The sequence below is a fragment of the Sus scrofa genome, chromosome 9, assembly GCF_054392235.1.
Source record: "Sus scrofa isolate SSC_HxYL_T2T_F1_AM1 chromosome 9, Sscrofa_HxYL_maternal_Yorkshire_Landrace_v2.0, whole genome shotgun sequence".
Classification (NCBI taxonomy): Eukaryota; Metazoa; Chordata; class Mammalia; order Artiodactyla; family Suidae; genus Sus; species Sus scrofa.
Genome location: NC_139391.1, coordinates 46,811,871 through 46,829,896, shown reverse-complemented (window position 1 = coordinate 46,829,896; position 18,026 = coordinate 46,811,871). Strand labels below are relative to the sequence as shown.

Genomic DNA, 18,026 nt, shown 5'->3' with positions numbered 1-18,026 from the left:
ATTGCAGGGAGCAGTAATGGCAGGAGGGGAGGTACAGGTCTGGGCAAAGGCCCTCAGACCCATCCCTCTGGCTCCAGGCCCCTCCTTCGCTCCCGAGGCCCCCAAGGGCAAGCTCCCTCATGCCAGAGTGTGGAGAAGGGGGCACTCCAGAGTGGGGAGCTTGTCTCCCGGGTCCTCGGAAAGGCCAGGCACAAGGAGGCTCAGAGGGATATGTGCAGGAAGGCTGGGTCAGAGCTCAGGTTCCTGCAGGGTCCAGGGAAGGCTTCGTCTCCAAGCTCATGGTTCTGAGGGTTCTGAGTCCCCGCCCCAGACAGCTACCTCCTCCCTCAGGCAGTCCTCCAGGACTGAGGCCAGGTTCCTGCCCTCACACACAGACCAGAATTCCCCTCCTGGCAGCTGGATGGCCCAGGAGAGCCATGGCTCAGAAGAGAGCTCCAAGAGAGCCTTAGCTCAGAAGTGTGAGGGCCTTTTCAAGAGGGATCTTGGGCAAAAGCCACCTAACCTGTCCTGCTCTGAAAAAAAAAGGACAATGATCCTTGCCTTGCCTCTCTACACAGGGCAATTGTGAGAATTCTATTCTTTTTTTTTTTTTTTTTTTTTTTTTGCTTTGTTTGGGCTGCACCTGCAGCATATGGAAGGAATCGAATTGGAGCTGAAGCTGCCAGCAGAGCCTGTTCTGCAAACTACACCACAGCTCTCGGCAGTACCAGATCCTTGACCCACTGAAAAAGGCCAGGGAGTGAACCCGCATCCTCACGGATACTCGTTGAGTTCGTTACCCACTGAGCTACCGTGGCAACTCCTTGAGAATCCTATTCTTTAATGTATGGAAAAGCCTTTTCTAAACAATCAAACAAGGGCTGGGAACATTGTCCCCATTGGATCATTATCACAATATAGGCAAGCTCAGATGAGCCAGGTGCAGGCATGATGGTAGGTGTGTGTGTGTATGTGTGTGTGTGTGTACAGGTGTCTCAGTGAGTGCTTCAGCACTCCAATACCAATATTTCATGGTTTGGGATTATCTGCACGTTTTCACCATCTATGTCTCCATTCAGGCAGTGAGTCAACTGTATTGACGTGTTACAGCCTGAATGCGGAGGCAGAGTTTTGAGATTACAAAAGAAAGAGAGCAAAACACCTTATAGTGGGGTTTGACAATCTAGAAAGAGTGTACACACACACACACACACACACACACACACACACCTGTGCTCTCTGTGAACTTAAAGACTCAAATAACCAAATGCAAAAAATAGAGAAAGAACAGGGTGGAGAGTCATAGAAAAATGGGCTCTGAGAGTGGTCAATCCAGAAGGCTTCCTGGAAGAGAGGGCAAAATCCGAGCTGGATTTTGGTAGAAAAGCTGGGCCTGCAAGCTGCGGGAAAAAATGGCTTTGGGAGAATAGAAATGAATCCATTTTAAGTATTCTGTTATCAACAAATGGTAATTATACTTTACCCTTGCTGAGCAATTGAGGATTTACAAAGTTTTTCACATGAATTTCCTCATTCAAGTCTTGTGATGATCTAGACAAGTCAGTTTTTATTAATAGATGAGGAAACTGAGGCTCAGAGAAGATGAGTGATTTTTCCCAGTGTCTCCAAGCTCATAGGTAGTGGAGCTGGTTGAAGTCCCCAGGGCCCCTGGGTCTTACCCAGGCCGGTGCCCTTTCCAGAGTTCCTCTGCAATCCCGCCCCACCATCATGCCTGGCTCCGTCGTCGGCTCCTTGCGGGCAGGGACCACATCTGTGTCATGGACTCTGGGCAGTGCTTGGGAAAAGTCAGCAAAGGGGAGCGGTGGCTTTAGGGTCAGACAGAAATGAGGCTCAACCCAAGTTCTGCCCTTCACCTTGACTTGGCTTATCTGTCCCTCTCTGAGCCTCAGCCTCCACATGTGCAGAATAGACTCTTATGAGGATTAGAAGAGAGGACTTAGCATTTAGCGCTGTGCCTGGCACATAGCACTTGCTCAATTAATGGTAGCTACTGTCATTAACCTCTTGGCTATTCGCTTATTATTGCTAATCAAGAAAACTTTCTTGATGGTCATTTTTCACCCTTTTCTCTCTTCCAGGATAGATGGGTCTGTCATTCGCTATCCACAATGGCCTTTCATCACTGTTATGAGAGACGGTCCCCGGCGAGCACAAGCAATTCACTTCTCCCTCCATCCACCTGGGCCCACATGGCCAGTCCCAACCCCACACCTGGAAGGGCCCTAGGAACGCTCCTGCACCCACTGGGGTGGGGCCTGACCCCCACAGCCACCTGTGGAAATCCAGTTCAGTCGCCAGAGCTCTCATTTCTATTAAAACTTCATTTGCCAAGAAAGCGGAAAGGTAATTATGAATCCTAGTCTTAAATCACTCTGCCGCTGAATTATTAAAGGGAAGAATTAAAAATAATCAGGCTTTTTCATTACACTTCATAGCAGGGAAATTAAAGGTGTAAGAATGTATTTTTTTCCCTCGAATTTAAGTATTCATTTTGGAGATTTATAGGGGAGTTGAGAAGATTCCCTACATGCCCAGCTTTCCCTTTTATAGAAGGGGGAGAGAAGGAAAACCTTGTAAAATTAAAAGGGAGAGAGAGCAAAGAAGGGATTTAACATAAAGAAGTACAACTGAGTGTTTTGCATTTTAATACATTTTTTTTTCTGCACAATTACACCATGGAGTGATATGGCAGGGCGAGATTAGGCTGCTGCTCATTTCAGCTCCTGGGTGGGGAAACAGTAAGGTGTCTCGCCAGTGGTCGGGTCAGAGAGGGATGCTGAGGTGTCCAAGCTGGGTCCTCGGCTCTCCAGGCCTCGTGAAGCAGGGACCATTTCAGCACCAAGCCCCCCGACCCTCTCTCTTCTTCAGGGGGCAATGGGATGAAGGACCTGGTTCATTTCACAGGGCAGAAAATCCAAGGTACCAAAGCGAGGACAGCAGCCTCCTGGGGCCTGGGACCAAAGCAGGAGGAGCGTGACAGAATTTCCCAGCTCATTGTCACATCAGCGACATTCTCTCAGCATCCCCAGCCCAAAATCCAGGCCCCCAAGGCTGAGTGTGAGAAACAGAACCCATCTAGAGCTAGGACAGAGACAGGAGTATTAGAAAAAGCCTGAGAGGCCCTTATGGATGAGACCAAGAAATGACCAAGTCTCTGCTTCCCCATCCACAGCCCATTCTGGGAGATGCAGCCCAGGGTCTCCTGAACCTGTGTCCTCCCCTGGGACCAGGTACCAAATGGGGGGGTGGGGGATGACAGCAGAGCAGACCTGGAGGGGACTCATCCCAGGATGCTCCGGGAGGAAGGGAGCAGGGGAGAGAGGCTAGTTTGCAGGCAGACAGAGAGGTGGCAGAGGACAGAGAATGACGATGACGATGGCAGTGCTCCCCGCAATGTAGCAGCTGGAGACCACTGTGTTCTCTCCCTTGTGGGGGCAGTGCGACAACAGAACAAGCATCCAGGATGCCACCGACATACCAGCATCATTGGCAGCAGCTGGCTAGTCCCAAATCAGACCCGGGGGAGGGTGCTAAGAGCGCACCGTTCCCTGCCAGATATGCTCCAACAGCTGCCCCGCCTCTCCGTGGGGGACACCAAGGCTCTGTCCTGCACAGGCAACGAGAGGACATGGGGAGGGGGCAGGGCTCCCCTGATGGATCTGGGCCCAAGAGCCGCTCAGCTGCCTGCCCCCCTCCCCCGAGGTGGTAATGAATTGCAGGGAAATGCTGCTGAGAGGTGTCAGAACAATTTCTATTAAACATAATTTCCTAATGAAAAGGTTACGAGGGAGCCCGGTGGAGCTAATCAGGATTGAATGCTCACTCCAACCTGCTCCGAGGGAGGGGGCTCAAGCCCGGGGCCTTGGTTCCACCCGGTCTGGGCTGAAGGGAAGGGCCCCAGGGCTGGGTAAGGCCAAGAGCAGACCCCATGCCTGCCTCTCAAGGTCTTATTTGTCCCCATTGTCAGGAGTTGACAGGGTGCCAGGCACTGGGCTGTTCTCCTTGTATCATATCCTTACACACCCCTGCAAAATTGAAATTATATCCCCATTTCAAGAGGAGCAAATTGAGACTCTGAAAGGTCATGTGGCTTACCCAAGATCACTTCTCCAGAAATTAGGAAGCAAAGGCAGGATTTGAACCCAGGTCTGTCCTATTGAAAGAGGTACTACACTGCATTGTCCCTTCCCACCCACTGGGGCCCCATCCTAAACCCATAGTTGAAAAGGCCCTTGGAAGGCGAACGGAGCCCTAGAAATGGGGTGGGGTGCAGCAGAGTCTGCCAGCCTCCTGCTCAGGGATCCACACCCACTCCATGTCTGATGGCCATCTGGACGTCTATGAGGAAAGAAACCACAGCTCTAAATGGTGCTGAGTCTCCTCTGAGGCCAGCATGGTATCCTGCTGAGCCTGGAGGGGACGCATTTGTCCATGCAACGGGTTCAGGGGTGCTGACAGCCCTTTGGGTCTATATCTTGAGAACAGAAGACACTGACCCCATCCAGACACCACACCCCAGTCCTAGAAAGTGTCCCCAAGCCATGTTTGTCTCTGAACAGGAACCCTGCTTCCTTGTCTCCCCCATCACCCCGGATCTCAGATGATACATTGCTCCATCAGGGCTGTGCTGAGGGTGGGAGCCGCGCGGCCAAAACTAAGCAAAAGGAAGGGGCTTTTGTAGAATGTCTAGAGATTCCCCCCAAGCCCCCAATTGCCATCCACCCCAAAATGGCCTTGACCTCTACCTGTGGGAGGTTGGGAATGAGGGATGGAGGAGAAAGGGGCCAACCAGGTGTGGATCTCTGACCAAACAGTAACAAGCCTTACTCTCTTCAATTCAGAAATTCCTGATACCACCAGAGCCCCGTTGGAGGCAATTTCAGGAACACTGGGGTTTGGCTCTGCCAGAAGCTTCTGCAACTGTTGAGATATCTCTTTGGAGGGAGAGGAATGTTCCAGATGTGCCCCTGGGGATAGAGCCAGGCCCTTAGAGGCTGTAGCTGAAAATCTTCCTAGAAGCTCACCGCCTACCCCTACATCCTGGGGGAGAAGGGGACTGAGCTACACAAGGGCCCCAGATAACAGGTTCTCTTCCCTCCTCCGCCATCCCAAACCACCCAGCACCTCCCCTGCCCCTCCTGACTCCACAGCCCCACCAACCAAGCAATGAGCCCCAGGCTCTGCACCCCACCCCCAGCAGGGTGCCTCTCCCCATCCCTCATTACGATGAAGCTGTCACTGCCTGCCATGCGCCTGCCTTCCTGGGACCTTCAAAGCCTGGAACAGCATGAAATATGCAGCTGCCTTCCCCCAGCCCCCACTCCCCTCTCGGCTCCCTCCCTCTAATTGCTCCGCGCAGATTAAACTTGGATGTTGCAGCTCTGGCTGAGGACATCCAACAGCAATGTTCTCCAAAAACAGCAGAGGCTGCTTCTGCCTCTAGGCAAGTGGAGCTTGTTTCCTGGGTGTCTGAGGAGCTGCCCCTCCTCCACACACACTCCCCCTGAGAGGAGCTCTTCTCTGTCCATCCGCCCCTTAGACGGAAGGCGGGCAAGGTTTTTGTGGAGAATAGCAGTGGTTCTCAAAGTGTGGTCCCTGGCCCTGGACCAGTAGCATCAGCATCACCCGAGAACTTGGCCCTGCCCCAAATTTTCTGAATCAGAAATAGGGCATGGGGCCCAGCAATTTAAGGTTTATCAAGCCCAGCAACCATTCTTCCTTTTTTTTTTTTTAATGGCCACACCCACTGCATTTGGAAGTTCCCAGTCTAGGGATTGAATCAGAGCCACAGCTGCAACCTATGCCACAACTGCCACAATGGCAGATCCTTTAACCCACTGAGCTGGGCCAGGGACAAAACCTGCACCTACACAGTGACCCAAGCCATTGTAGTTGGATTCTTAACCTACGGCACCACAGCAGGAACTTCCCCAGCAGACAATTCTGATTCACTGGTTCTGATTCAAGTTTGAGACACATTGAACTAAAACTGATTCAGTTAAGATCCAGTCAACTTGATGGAGCTCCCCCAGGCACCCAAGGCCATGCTAAAGTTGACAGAGAGGAAAGATACCACCCCCCCTGCACAGAGCTGGCAGCCTGTGCCTGACATAAGGGGGTGATAATCAGGTATTCACTGCAAGACCAGCCTGAGAATCCTGGAGCGTGCACAGGTGGGTAGCTGGATGCTGCCAGAAATGAAGACTAAATGGAGGAGGGGAATTCAACCAGATTGGGACCTAAATAAATAAACTGAGATCAAATAAAAATCAAAATTGCAAGATATCACCTCATTCCCATTAATACGGCTACTACCCTCCACACACACATACACACAAACACACACACACACTCACACAAAAACCATAAAATAACAAGTATTGATAAAGATGTAGTAAAATTGGAACCCTTATAACCTGCTGGTGGGAACAAAAATAGTACAGTCACTATAGAAAACAGCATGATAGTTTCTCTAAATGCTAAAATAGAACTATCACATGATTCTGCCATTCCACTTCTGGGTATATATCCAAGAGAATAGAAAGCAAGTACTCAAGATGTTTGTATATCCGTGTTCATTAGCTCATCACTCACAATAGCCAAAGGTCTAAGCAACCCAAGCATCCCTCAATAGGAGACTGCATAAACAGAATGTGGTCTTTACACACAATGGAATATTATTCAGCCATAAAAAGGAAGGAAATTCTGACACAGGTTACAACATGAATGAACCTGGAGGACATTATGCTAAGTGAAATAAGCCAGTTACAAAAAGATAAGTACACTTCAATTCCATTTATATGAGGTTCCTGGTGTGGTAAAATTCATAAAAACAGAAAGTAGAAAGAGCTGAGGTTAGAAATGAGGATGATGTTTAAGTCAGGATCATACTGAAAAAGGGATGAGAGTAGGGCTGAATTCAGATTTGAATTGGGTTCAAGTCTGCATTCCAGTTGGAGTTCTGGTTAAGGTGAATTCTAGACTCTAGGCTGTGAGCTAAAATTCTTATTAGAGTTAGGTATACCTGAAAGTTCCGGGACCTGCAGCAGGGGTCAGTGCTATGCGCTTGGGCAGGGATTCTGTAGATGACAGGCCTGGCAGACAATGAGCCAGGAGGTGTGGTCAGCCAGGCTGTGCTAGATGAGATCGGAGGCCAGCACCGCGGACAGCTCCAAGGAAAGTGCCTTGGTAGGCAAAGACACCTGAGACCTTCCAATTGCCTTCCCCCAGTGTCTCCTTCCAAGCCATCCCAGCCTCTGAGCTATTAGCCCAAGACAGACCCTGGAGAAAGCCAGGATAGCACCATATCCTCTGGGGAGTTTGGGTCTCCCATCTTAAGGTCTTTGCCTTTCCTTCAGAATCACTCTCATCTTAGACCCCACATCCCTTGTGCCTAAAATCAAGATTCTAATTGGGAAATTTCTGGTTTAGGCCTTTACAAGATGATCGTTTTCTTAAAAATCAAAGTTCTTCAAATTCTACCCTTGACTGCCAGATTCACTCTGGTTTGTATGCCATAACTCTTCTTCCTCTGATCTCCCTTCCCCACAGGAAATCAGGGAGATACCCTGGCTTTTTCCTCTGCTCTCTCTCCTCTCATCGGCCCCTCATCTCCTGAAGCCCTAAGAGGTAGGATGGAACAAAGTGAGGGCCTCAGGGTGAAACACAGGTGAGGGCCTCAGGATGGGACACAGGTGAGGGCCTCAGGATGGAAGACAGGTAAGATCACACAGTGGACGGTCACTCAGAGGCAAGCGGGGCCCAGGAGTGTGGATTTCCACCCTTCCCTGTGGGACTGAGAGCTGCTTTTCCCTGATTATCCCCAGACACCCCATCACGAGAAGAGCAGATACAGAACAGGGACCTGCTGAAGGGCACCAGTGCCGCGCACACTCAGCCCCGGGACCCAGGAGGTCAGAGAGAAGATCTGTAAGGTCTTCCTCTCAGATCACCCAGCCAGCCGCACAAAGGAGGGAGAAGGGCCCCACCATACATGGAGCACCTACTGTGTGCCAGACTTTACCTGCCTTATCTCACTGAATCATCAAACAAACCCAGTGTGGGTTAGTAGCTATAACCATCCCCTTTCTACACACAAAGGACAGAAGCTCGCTAGGAAGTAGCAGATCTGGGATTCAAACCTAGGTCTGTCTGACCCTAAATAAGTTGGCCCCAAACCCATACTTTTTCCACCACACCATTAAGTCTGGTGGTTAAAGATGCCTTACTGTCAAGTTGGCCTCTCAGCCCTCATATCACAGGACATCATCCAGTTACCAGGTCTGGCCTGGTTTGCCACAGTCATATCCATGTGTCCTGGGTGACCTGAAGGCTGGGAAGAGGGGCCTTCTTCTCTTTCTGTGTGATCCCCCCCGGGGCCTGGAAATTCCTGAGCGCTGCCTCCTGGTGGGCAGTGGGTCCATGCCATGGCCAAACAGATCAGCACAGTTAGCTTCTTCTGATCCCTTTTCCCCCACCATCCCCACAGGGCATCTCCAGGAGACAGGTCTTCCTGTGCTACAGGTCCAGCCTGAAATTACCCCCCAGGGAGGGGAAAGGGGACCATCCCTGAGCCTCTTTATGCAGCCCTGGGGATCCATCCAAACCCCCCGCCCCCGGCCCCGAATGTCACTGGGGCTGGAGGCAAAGGTGAGCCTGGAGAACAGGAAGGTACCAGGCTGAGGAGGCTCTGGGGAGCGGAGCCCGCTCCCCTCCTGTCCTTCTGTAGTAATTAACAGGCCTTTGTTCCTGTCCCTGATCGCGTCTGGCAGAGCCTTAATCATCCTCTTCCCTGCAATGAGCAGCCTTCTCATTAGGGCCTTAAGAACCTCTATTATAAACATGTAAATGGAACTCAACGAGGAGGGAAATATTTGACTGCTCCAATTTCCTTTGTGCCGCTGCCAGCTTTGGGCTGCGCACGCCTGCGATTTCACTGCTCAGCAGCCCGGCGCCAGCACACTGCCCCCACCACCCTGTCACAGTGCTCCATCTTCTCCTATCGGAATTTAATTACCTTCGCCGGCAAATGTTTGGAGAACCTCTCTCCATCAATTGATTCTGAAGTCAGATTTTTAGTCCAAGATACTTAATGGCACTTGGGCTGTTAGGAGCCTGGGAGGAGATGGACCTGGGGCACAGGGGACTCTTCAACAACGGGGTTAGGAAGGGTTATCACAGTGAGTCCCCTGCCTCTGAGCAGGTCGATTATTTCAGCCAGCCCAGATGGAAGGGAGTCCCTCTTCTTTAAGATCCACAGAGAAGTGACTCCTAAGACTCCTGCTGGTCTGGACTGGAAGTTCTTCCTGATGTCTGCCCAAGGCTGGGGGAACTTTTTTCCTTTTCTTTTCATTTTTGTTCTTCCTGAGAAAGGAGGATAGAAAGCCCATCCAGTGCCTGAGAAAGAAGCTGAGGATGCAACCAGCATCACCTCCCAGGGCCACAATGGCACGTGCCCGTCACAGCCAGGATGGAGCCTCACTCCATGCAGGCCCCATGCAGCTGCGGGTCAAAGGCTCCCTGGGCACGGGAGTCTTGCATGCAGAAGGCTCCATGTGCCTCAGTCCCCCCTGACCCAGAGATTCTGGAGATGCTTGTCCCCACCTGCCTGCCGACTAAAGCCCTTTTCTAATTTAAAACCTCCATTCTGGAGTTCCCATCGTGGCGCAGCAGAAATGAATCTGACGAGGAACCATGAGGTTGTGGGTTGGATCCCTGGTCTTATTCAGAGGGTTGAGGATCTGGCGTTGCCGTGAGCTGTGGTGTAGACTGGCAGCTACAGCTCCGATTTGACCCTCAGCCTGGGAACTTCCATATGCCGCAAGTGCGGCCCTATAAAGACAAAAAAAAGAAAAAGGAAACCTCCATTCTGGAGTTCCCATCCTGGCTCAGTGGAAAGGAATCTGATTAGTATCCATGAGGACACAGGTTCGATCCCTGGCCTCGCTCAGTGGGTTAAGGATCCGGCGTTGCTGTGAGCTGTGGTGTAGGCTGGCAGCTACAGCTCTGATTTGACCCCTAGCCTGGGAACCTCCCTATGCCACGGGTATGGCCCAAAAAGACAAAAAAAATTTTTAAATAAAATAAAATAAAACCTCCATTCTGCTCATTCCTCAAAGCCCAGGTCACTTCCCATCCTCTGCGAAGCTGTCCCACACTGTATCTCCCACCACTAACATTAGGGCAAACCTGCTGCCCACTGTTGGTCCATTTAATGGGTGTCACCTGTGTGACATGTGTCTGTTGACACTTTGCTCATCCTATGTCTCCCTGATCTGGATAAATTACTCCAAACTGTTCCTCTTTCAGGGTGGAAAATATCCTCAGCACCATGCCTAGAACAGAGTAACATCCAGAAAACACTCACGGACGTAGAAAACAAACTTAGACTTACCAAAGCGGAAAGCGGGTAGCGGAAGGGCTAAATTAAGAGCATGGGGTTAACAGAGACACATCACTTGAAAGAAAGAAAGAAAGAAAGAGAGAGAAGGAGGGAGGGAGGGAGGGAGGAAAGAAGAGAACCAGGCTGCTAGGTTGGCTGATAGGTAGCTAGAAGGGTTGGTATGTTGGATTGCCAGTTGATGGGCTGTGGGGCCGGATGCTGGGAAGAGTAGACTTGTTAGCTGATTGACTGATTGGCCAATGGACTAATAGGTCAGTTAGAGGGTTGCTGGGTTGGGGTGTGGGGGAGAATGGGCAGTCTAGTTATCACCTTACTGCCTCACAGCTTCAAGTCTATTTTTCATTACCTAGATTGTGATCATGGCTGGACTCTAAATGTTTCTCTTTTACCAGCTGGCTTTCTGTTAGGCTTTGTTAGTTGCAGGGGCCAAAACACTGCAGGAAGAAGGGGCTTCCCCCCCAGGCCTCTGCAGTGATGCATCCGCAGCATTCAGCTTTCTCCAGCTAACTTCCCAGGTAGCCTCCCGAAAGTCCCACTAATGTGGCACCTCCGCATATTCTTCCGCCATCCCGTGGTCTCGCCAGCCGCCCCTTCCTTAACACAGTGGTGATGTCATGAGCCCTGGGTGCATAGAAGTGGACGGTTCTTCAGATTTCTTCCTTCCTTTAAGGCTCTGCCTCAGCCCCAGAGGCAGTGGCTACTCCCCTACCTGCCATTCCTTTGTTTCTTGAGAGTAGGTAAGCCATCTCCCATTATAGTTATAGGTAACCCCGAGCAAGTCATCCCCTGTAATATTAAACCTTTCTTGTTGATATTACTGGGTAGATTCTATCTTCTGATTGGAGAATGAAGAAATGGTTTGACTGGTGAGTTGGTTGACAGGCTAGTTAGTGGGGTGGTAGAAGAACAGGCAGACTGGTTGATGGGTTTTCTGGCTGGTGGGTTGATTGGTAGTGGCTTAGAAGGTTGCTGGGGTGGTGGGATGGCACCATGTAGGGTAATGTGTTGGCTGGTAGTTATTGCATTGGTTGGTGGGGTGATGGCTTGATTGGTAAGTTGGTAGGCTTGAGTACTCAATGGATGAGCTGGAGGGTTGGTGGGCAGTTTAGTGCTTTGTGATGTGGGGTTCGCACCATGTCAGAGGGAAGGACAAGCTGCAGGGAGGCCCCCACAGTGAGCCTCAGTCTCCATTCTGTCCCACCCATCCTGCCTCCCAAACTGGGATCCTCACAGAGGTGCCATAGCTGCTAGAACACGTCTGCAAACAGAACAGAAGCAGCAGCTGAGGAGGAAGCTTCTGGAGAACATGGAAAATGGCCTGAGGGGACACCTCCAAGCACAGGAGCCTGGAAAGGTTAAGGCTGTCCCTTTACCACCCAAGCTCCTATAGGCTATGACAATGCCCCTGAAGGACCACTTGACTACCTGGCACCTGGGGCCTTCCAGAAAAACGGATTAGAATTCACTGTCCTCCAGGATGGATTTGTGCCTCTGCCCCAAGAAATCTCCTGAGATACTGACCCAAACCAGGGATCTCCTGTAGGTGCTGGCACACCCCCCACCTCGGCAGACTGGGACTCTCCCCTGCACGTCCCCGCCCCCCCCGCCCTTCTGCCCATCGGGACCCCCAGCCCCTCCCTCTGCTCAGTCCCCGCCACCCTCACTCCTCAGCACTCCCTCTGCCACACTCTCTCCTCCTCAGCTCCCCCTCTGGCCTGGCCTTGAGCCTGGGCTGGAAGCCAGCAAGGCCATGGTCCCTCCCCACTGCCCCCACTGCTCCCCAGGCGCCCTGCAGGCCCCCACCCTAGTGCCTTGTACGTGGCCTGGCCCACACCACAGCCAGAACCACCAACACATTTCCAAATGGCATCTTCAGCCTCAGAAAAAGAGATTTCAGAAGGAAATTGCTTTCTCCCCTACTCCATCCAGATGGGCTATTTTTTACTTGTCTTTTTCTCCCACTCACAATCTCAGTAGAAAAAAGGGAAATCATGTCTAAAGGTTTTCCCTTGGTTCCCTTCCTGAGGCCTGGAAGAGGGCCATGGCCCCCTCGCTGGGCAGGGGGCAGGGGCAGGCTCCTGGCTTCTAGGCCTGCAGACAGCTCTAGTGAGAGGCTCCCCGAGCCCATAGGCCAGCCCCTGGGAGAAGCAGGACTAGGGCAGCTGGAGGAATTTCGGGCTATGCATGTAAGGAGAGAGAAGGCTGGGAAGAACCTTCTAGAACTTCTCAAATGATACTATTGGTGGCGAACGCTTATTGAGTACTCACTATATGCAGACACTCTGCTGAATTCTTCAATGTAAACTCAATCTTCACAAAACCTCTGGTAACCCACTTATCGCCAATGTGCAGATGGAAACACTGAGGCACACAAGTTCACTTGTTCGAAGGCACGTGACCAGGTAGCAGCTACCTCTCACAGCCTCAGCAATGGCATCAAGGAAGCTGCTTCCGCGTCCTAGACCAGGGGTTACGTGGAATGGGGGGCAGGGAGTGAAAGGGAGCTAAGGGTCCAGGTGAGAATCCCAGACCCAGGCCCTCAGGGAGAATGGGGGTGCCTCTGCCTCTGGCTCTCAGGCCAAAGTCCCCCTCCCTCTTGGTCTCACCCCTCCCCCACCCCAAGAGTGTAGTTGGTTGCTCAAAGCTGCGGTGCTGATGAAGGGAGGATAGAGTTGAAGGTAGAGTGACATGGATACACCTGTGACATGTCACCTGCTCCTCTATCTAGTTCCTGCCTCCCAGGGTCCCCCTAGAGTGTCCCTGCCTCTGGCCCTCTGGGCCAACCACCCCTGCCTCCCTTTTCCTGGCACCAAACTTTAGATGCAGACAGAGGTCACCCCAGCCCCTGCGAGGATAACGGGAAGCCAAGGACAAAAGGGACGGTGACTTCACCCGGGAATAAGGCTATGAAGTCCCAGAGGACTAGATCTGGGCTTCAGAGGGGGGAATGTATCAGGAGGTGGCAGTCTGGTGACCAAAGTATATCTGGGCCAAGCAATTGCTGGGCTGTGGCTGAGCTAATCACATCGACACTTCCAGAGGCCCTGTCGGGAGGGGTGGCAGCGAGGCACCCTCCCCAGCACAGGAGGTGTGTCACTCTCAGCTTCCTCTCTCTGGGACCCTCTATCTCTACATGGCCCCCTCTCTCCAGGCTCATCCAGACCCACCCCCCCCCGACACACATGCACATTCGTCCCTAAGCAATAATCTATGTACATCTTGCTCCCAAAAGATTTTGAAATAGTTTAAAAGAACGCATATAATACCCTAAGATTAAACCTATAAACGGATTATTTCATCAAAGCAAAAGAGTGGCAGAGCCCCATCTTCAGCAGTGTCAGTGGGGAGGCAGGTCCACAGGCAAAAGAAGGAAGCAGGTGACAGAGTCACAGAAGTAGAGGTGAAGCCCCCAGAGACAGCGACCCGGAGAGGTTCTGGAGACCAAGAGGAAGCCTTGGTGCCCAGCAGCTACCCAGAGTCCCGAGCCAGCCCACCAGACTCTGCACGCTGTTGTGATGAATGTCCCTTTTCTGTTAAAAACAATCAAGATGCAGGGAGAAGAAATGTGGAATAACAAGGAGAGATCAAAGGGGCAGTTTCAGTAATCAGAAAAATTCACAAAATTAGCTCTGGGCATGGGGGCAACCAAAGCTGAAAGGAAAACAGTGACAAGATCAGTGCCAATCCCCTGGGGACCTAGGAGATAAATACCCAGCCCTAGAAAACAAGCGGCATCCGCGCGTTTGCATTATTGCTGTCTCCACAGCGCCTGGGATGAGGCCAGGCACACAGTAGGTGGTCCATAAATATATTGAATAAATGAATGAATGAACATCAGTTTCTCAACACAGGCTCAGGTCTTTCCGGCACTTAGGTCTGAGGAAACATATCATCCATGGGCTGCCCTAAATGGACCACGGAGTAATGTCGCAGGGAATTCACTCATGTGTTTACTCATTTATTCATTCATTCACTCATCCATTCATTCACTCATCCATTCACGAGCTCATTCACTTCTTCACTCATTCATGCATTCACCCACGCATTCACTCACCCATTCTTCACTCACCCATTCATGCATTCACTCAGTCACTCATTCACTCATCCATTCATTCATTCATGCCCTCATTTGTTCATTCATCCCACAATATTTATTGAGCCCCTTCCTAGTGAGCACTCCTCTAGGATGAATCAGTGAACAAAATCTTAAAGTTCCTGCCCTCAGGGAGCTTTCATTGTGTGAGCAGGAAACAAAATGTATACAGCGATTGTGGACAACAGAGTAAGCAGGATGCTGGGAGACGATGTGTGCTGGGGGAGGAATTAAAAGTCAGGGGTTGAGGGGTGGGGCTGAGTGGCACCTCAGCAGAGACCAGAAGGAGGTGAGAGAGTGAGCCAGGAGGACGCTTGGGAGAGAAAAGGTGCAGAGGCCCAGGTGGAGCCTGCTGGCATGTGGGGGTCAGGGTGGCTGGCACAGGTGAGCCAGGTGCAGGCCAGGTGGGCTCATGGCCAGAGAGGTCACGGCTGCTGTGCTGAGCACAGGCTGTAGGGCACATAGGAGAGAGTGAGAGACCAGGCAGAGGCCACAGTGGGGCAGAGACCAGGTGGCAGCCAAAGGCGGGAGAGGTCAGATTCCAGAAGTATTGGAGGGTTAGCAGGTAGGGGTTCCTGATGGATCCGGTACAGGGTGTGATGAAAGGAGGACAATAGGACGCCTCAGCTGGCCCTCACGGAGAGAGGGGCATTCGGTGCTCTGCCTTTCTGCACAAGCCAGGGACAGAGCAATTCCTAGCCCCCACCCAAGGGCTCAGCTCAGCAGGCGCCCTGGACCCCAGTCCCAACACAGAGATAAAGTGCCAGCCACCAGCCACCAGCCTGAGAAAGACCCACAGCCTGTCCAAAGGCCACCTGAGAGTTACTGCTTCCATCCCGGCTCCACACTCTGCCAGCACCTCCAGGGCAGGACTGCAGGGCATCCCTCTGTGACCCCAGCACCCCTCAGCACCCACCACACTCACTCACACCTCAGAGGTGGCTCCCTGAACGAGTAATCCCATTCATTCTCTTCCCTCCACACCAAGAAGAGGAGATCTGACCTGCCTAGATTTTAGTAGTTTGTAACATTTTATGGCTTAGAGACTCCACTGAGAATCTGATGGAAGCCAGGGCTGCTCCCTTCCCTGAAAACACATATACACGTACACACACATACCCCATTCATGGCTTTAGTGATTTCAAGGGTTCACACCCCCTGAGAGAGGGTCTCCATGGACCCCAGGCAAGGATACAGGTAAGGGCCCCTCCAGATCTGAGGTTCAGCCCCTGTGGTCCTGAGCAGCCACACGGAAGGCTGGAGAGCCCCGAAGCAGACAGGTGAGATGGGCTGGGTGCTGGCGAAGGGAAGGTGTGCTCCTGAACTCTGGCATCACTTCCTTCATCCAACCGCCTAGAATGGGGGTGGAAAAACACACTGATTAACACCTGATCTAAGGGGAAAATGAAGGCAGGAAAATGAGCACTTGCCATGGGCCCAGATCTGTGCCAGGCACAACCCTCATCTCCTATCCTGACAAACCACTCAGCAATACGGTGGCAAAACCATCATGGCAACTACAGCGCCACCCCGCCACACACACACCCTCAACCCCACCTGATCCTGCTGGAGCCGCCTCCCCAGCTCACTTACTCAGAAAGCCTTCTGGCTCGGACGCTGGCTCTGCCAACGATGGCACGGAGAGCAGGCTGAGGGGCATCTGTGAGGACGCCCTGGGCTAGGCCCGCTTGCCCCCGCCCAGGGTCTTAGAGCGGGTGGGAGGCAGGAAGGGGGGAGCAGGAGGCTGGCAGGCGAGGCGAGGATGAAATATTGATGGTCGTGTCCTGGTAAAGCAGAGAACGCTGCTTGTCCATGAATAAAAGATGGGTCGGAGGAGCAGCCTGGGCAGCAGATTAATTAATCTAAGTGAGTGCTCTGCCTTGTGCCATGGAGGGGAGGGGAGAAGCGGGAGGGGGGAGCGGGGAGGGAGTGGGGCCGGGGTAGCGTGGAGTAAACAGACTCAACTCCCTCGCCGGCCCCAGCCCGAGGACCCAGAGGGGCCAGCAGAAGTCCTCTGTGCCAGGCAGGCAGCTGGTTAAAGCAAGGACACAGCAGAGCAGCAGCGCCAAGCCCAGATGGGCAGGGAGGGGGGGCAGAGGCAGCTGGACTGTCCAGGACCAGCCTGGGCCTCTCTGCCAGGTACTCACCAGGGGCCACGTGGGATGGCCGCTTCCGGGTAGGTGCGGGGTCTCTGAGGGAGCACCTGGGGCTCCTAGGTCCTTTCCTGCTGCCTCAGTTCCTTCCCCAGGGAAACTGAGAACCTGGATTAAAAGAGGGGCAAAGTAGGAAGGAGGCCAGAGGGAGCGGGTCTAAGATTTGGCAGAGCAAGTTGGGCACAGGCTGGGCTTCGCTCTGAGGGACCGCCAGAATCGGAATGGCTTCTGGATTTCAGCTTTCAGCGTAACATGGAAATGTTCACGGAGGGGAGTGGCCCACAGGCTCCCTGAGGTGGAGGTGGAGGTGGAGGTCTCACCAGGAGAGGGCGCTCACGATGTCTGCTTGTATTTGTCTTCCCTGTTATGTGGCTCCAGATAGAGGTGTGGTTCCTAAAGTTTACACCAGGACTTTGGGGGAAGGGTGGCAAGGTCCCACATTATGCTCCTCAACCCAGGTCCCCGCAGGAGGGCTTCAGCTCCAGTATCTAAAGTGTCCTAACGACACCCCCGAGAAGGAGCTCCCCATCCCCCACCCACAGCCAGCTCCGTGGCACCAGGGTGCCCTTTGCTCTGGACTTCATCCTGATCAGCTCTGTGTCTGAGGACAAAGTACTATCCCTAGAACCGTTCCCTGGGCCAGAGCCAGGTCCCACTCCAGGTAGCCTCTGCTGATCCCGGCCACAGCCCAGACAGAACCTGTCCCCAGCAGAACCTTCTTTTCCAGCCTGTCCCAAGGTCAGGAGCAGCTGCAGGAGACTGGTCCCAGGGACCCAACCTTGGCCTCCACCTGCCTCCTCTCCCAAGCCCTCCATGGCCTCCCACTGCCGCTCTGCCCCAGGCTCACAGCATTTCCTGACTGTCCTGCTCGCGGGGCAGTTCATCCTGATCGGCCGGCTGACATCTCCTGTGCTCTGACTCATATTTGTTATTTAACTTTTTTGCACCCTGTATCTCCCATGAGTTCTTAGCTCCTTGAATACCGAGCAAAGTCTTTCTGATCCCTTATAGTACCTCAAAGTCCTGCACAGCCCTGGGCTCACAGGAGGCACATTGCAGATATTAGAATAAATGAACGAACAGCAGTGGTCCAGCCACCTGCCCTCAATCCCGGTCTGATCTTGGTGCCTGGACAGCCCTCACGCTGCCTGCCTTTAAGAAGGGGATATGCTTACAGAGGGCACCTGTCTGCGTCAGCCCAGAACCAGGCCGTGTTTTACAAGCACCTAGCCTTCTCCACAAGCAGGCAGGCATGTCTCTTCCATCAGACAGATGACAATACTGAAGCTCAGCCCTTGGCAAGGTCACCCAGCTGGCAAGTGGCAGGGCCAAGAATGGGCCCCAGTCTGAACCCATGGTCCTTGCTCATGCCTCCTCA

The 18,026-nt window shown here is 52.6% G+C and overlaps 1 long non-coding RNA gene across 3 annotated transcripts in view; it reads right to left on the bottom strand.

Moving 5' to 3' along the window:
• LOC102161637 (uncharacterized) overlaps window positions 1–17,160 on the bottom strand; it is a 43,344-nt gene extending 26,184 nt beyond the window's left edge. Inside the window, exons 1-4 of one of the 3 annotated variants that reach the window (XR_014816730.1) lie at window positions 16,969–17,160; window positions 16,643–16,756; window positions 16,089–16,336; window positions 15,615–15,848 (exon numbers count right to left, since the gene is read on the bottom strand). This is a non-coding gene — a long non-coding RNA (uncharacterized LOC102161637). Of the gene's footprint in view, window positions 1–15,613; window positions 15,849–16,088; window positions 16,337–16,642; window positions 16,872–16,968 lie in introns of those variants that run through there. The other 2 variants (XR_001298841.3, XR_014816731.1) reach the window with 2 other exon arrangements.
• Window positions 17,161–18,026: the final 866 nt, after the last annotated feature.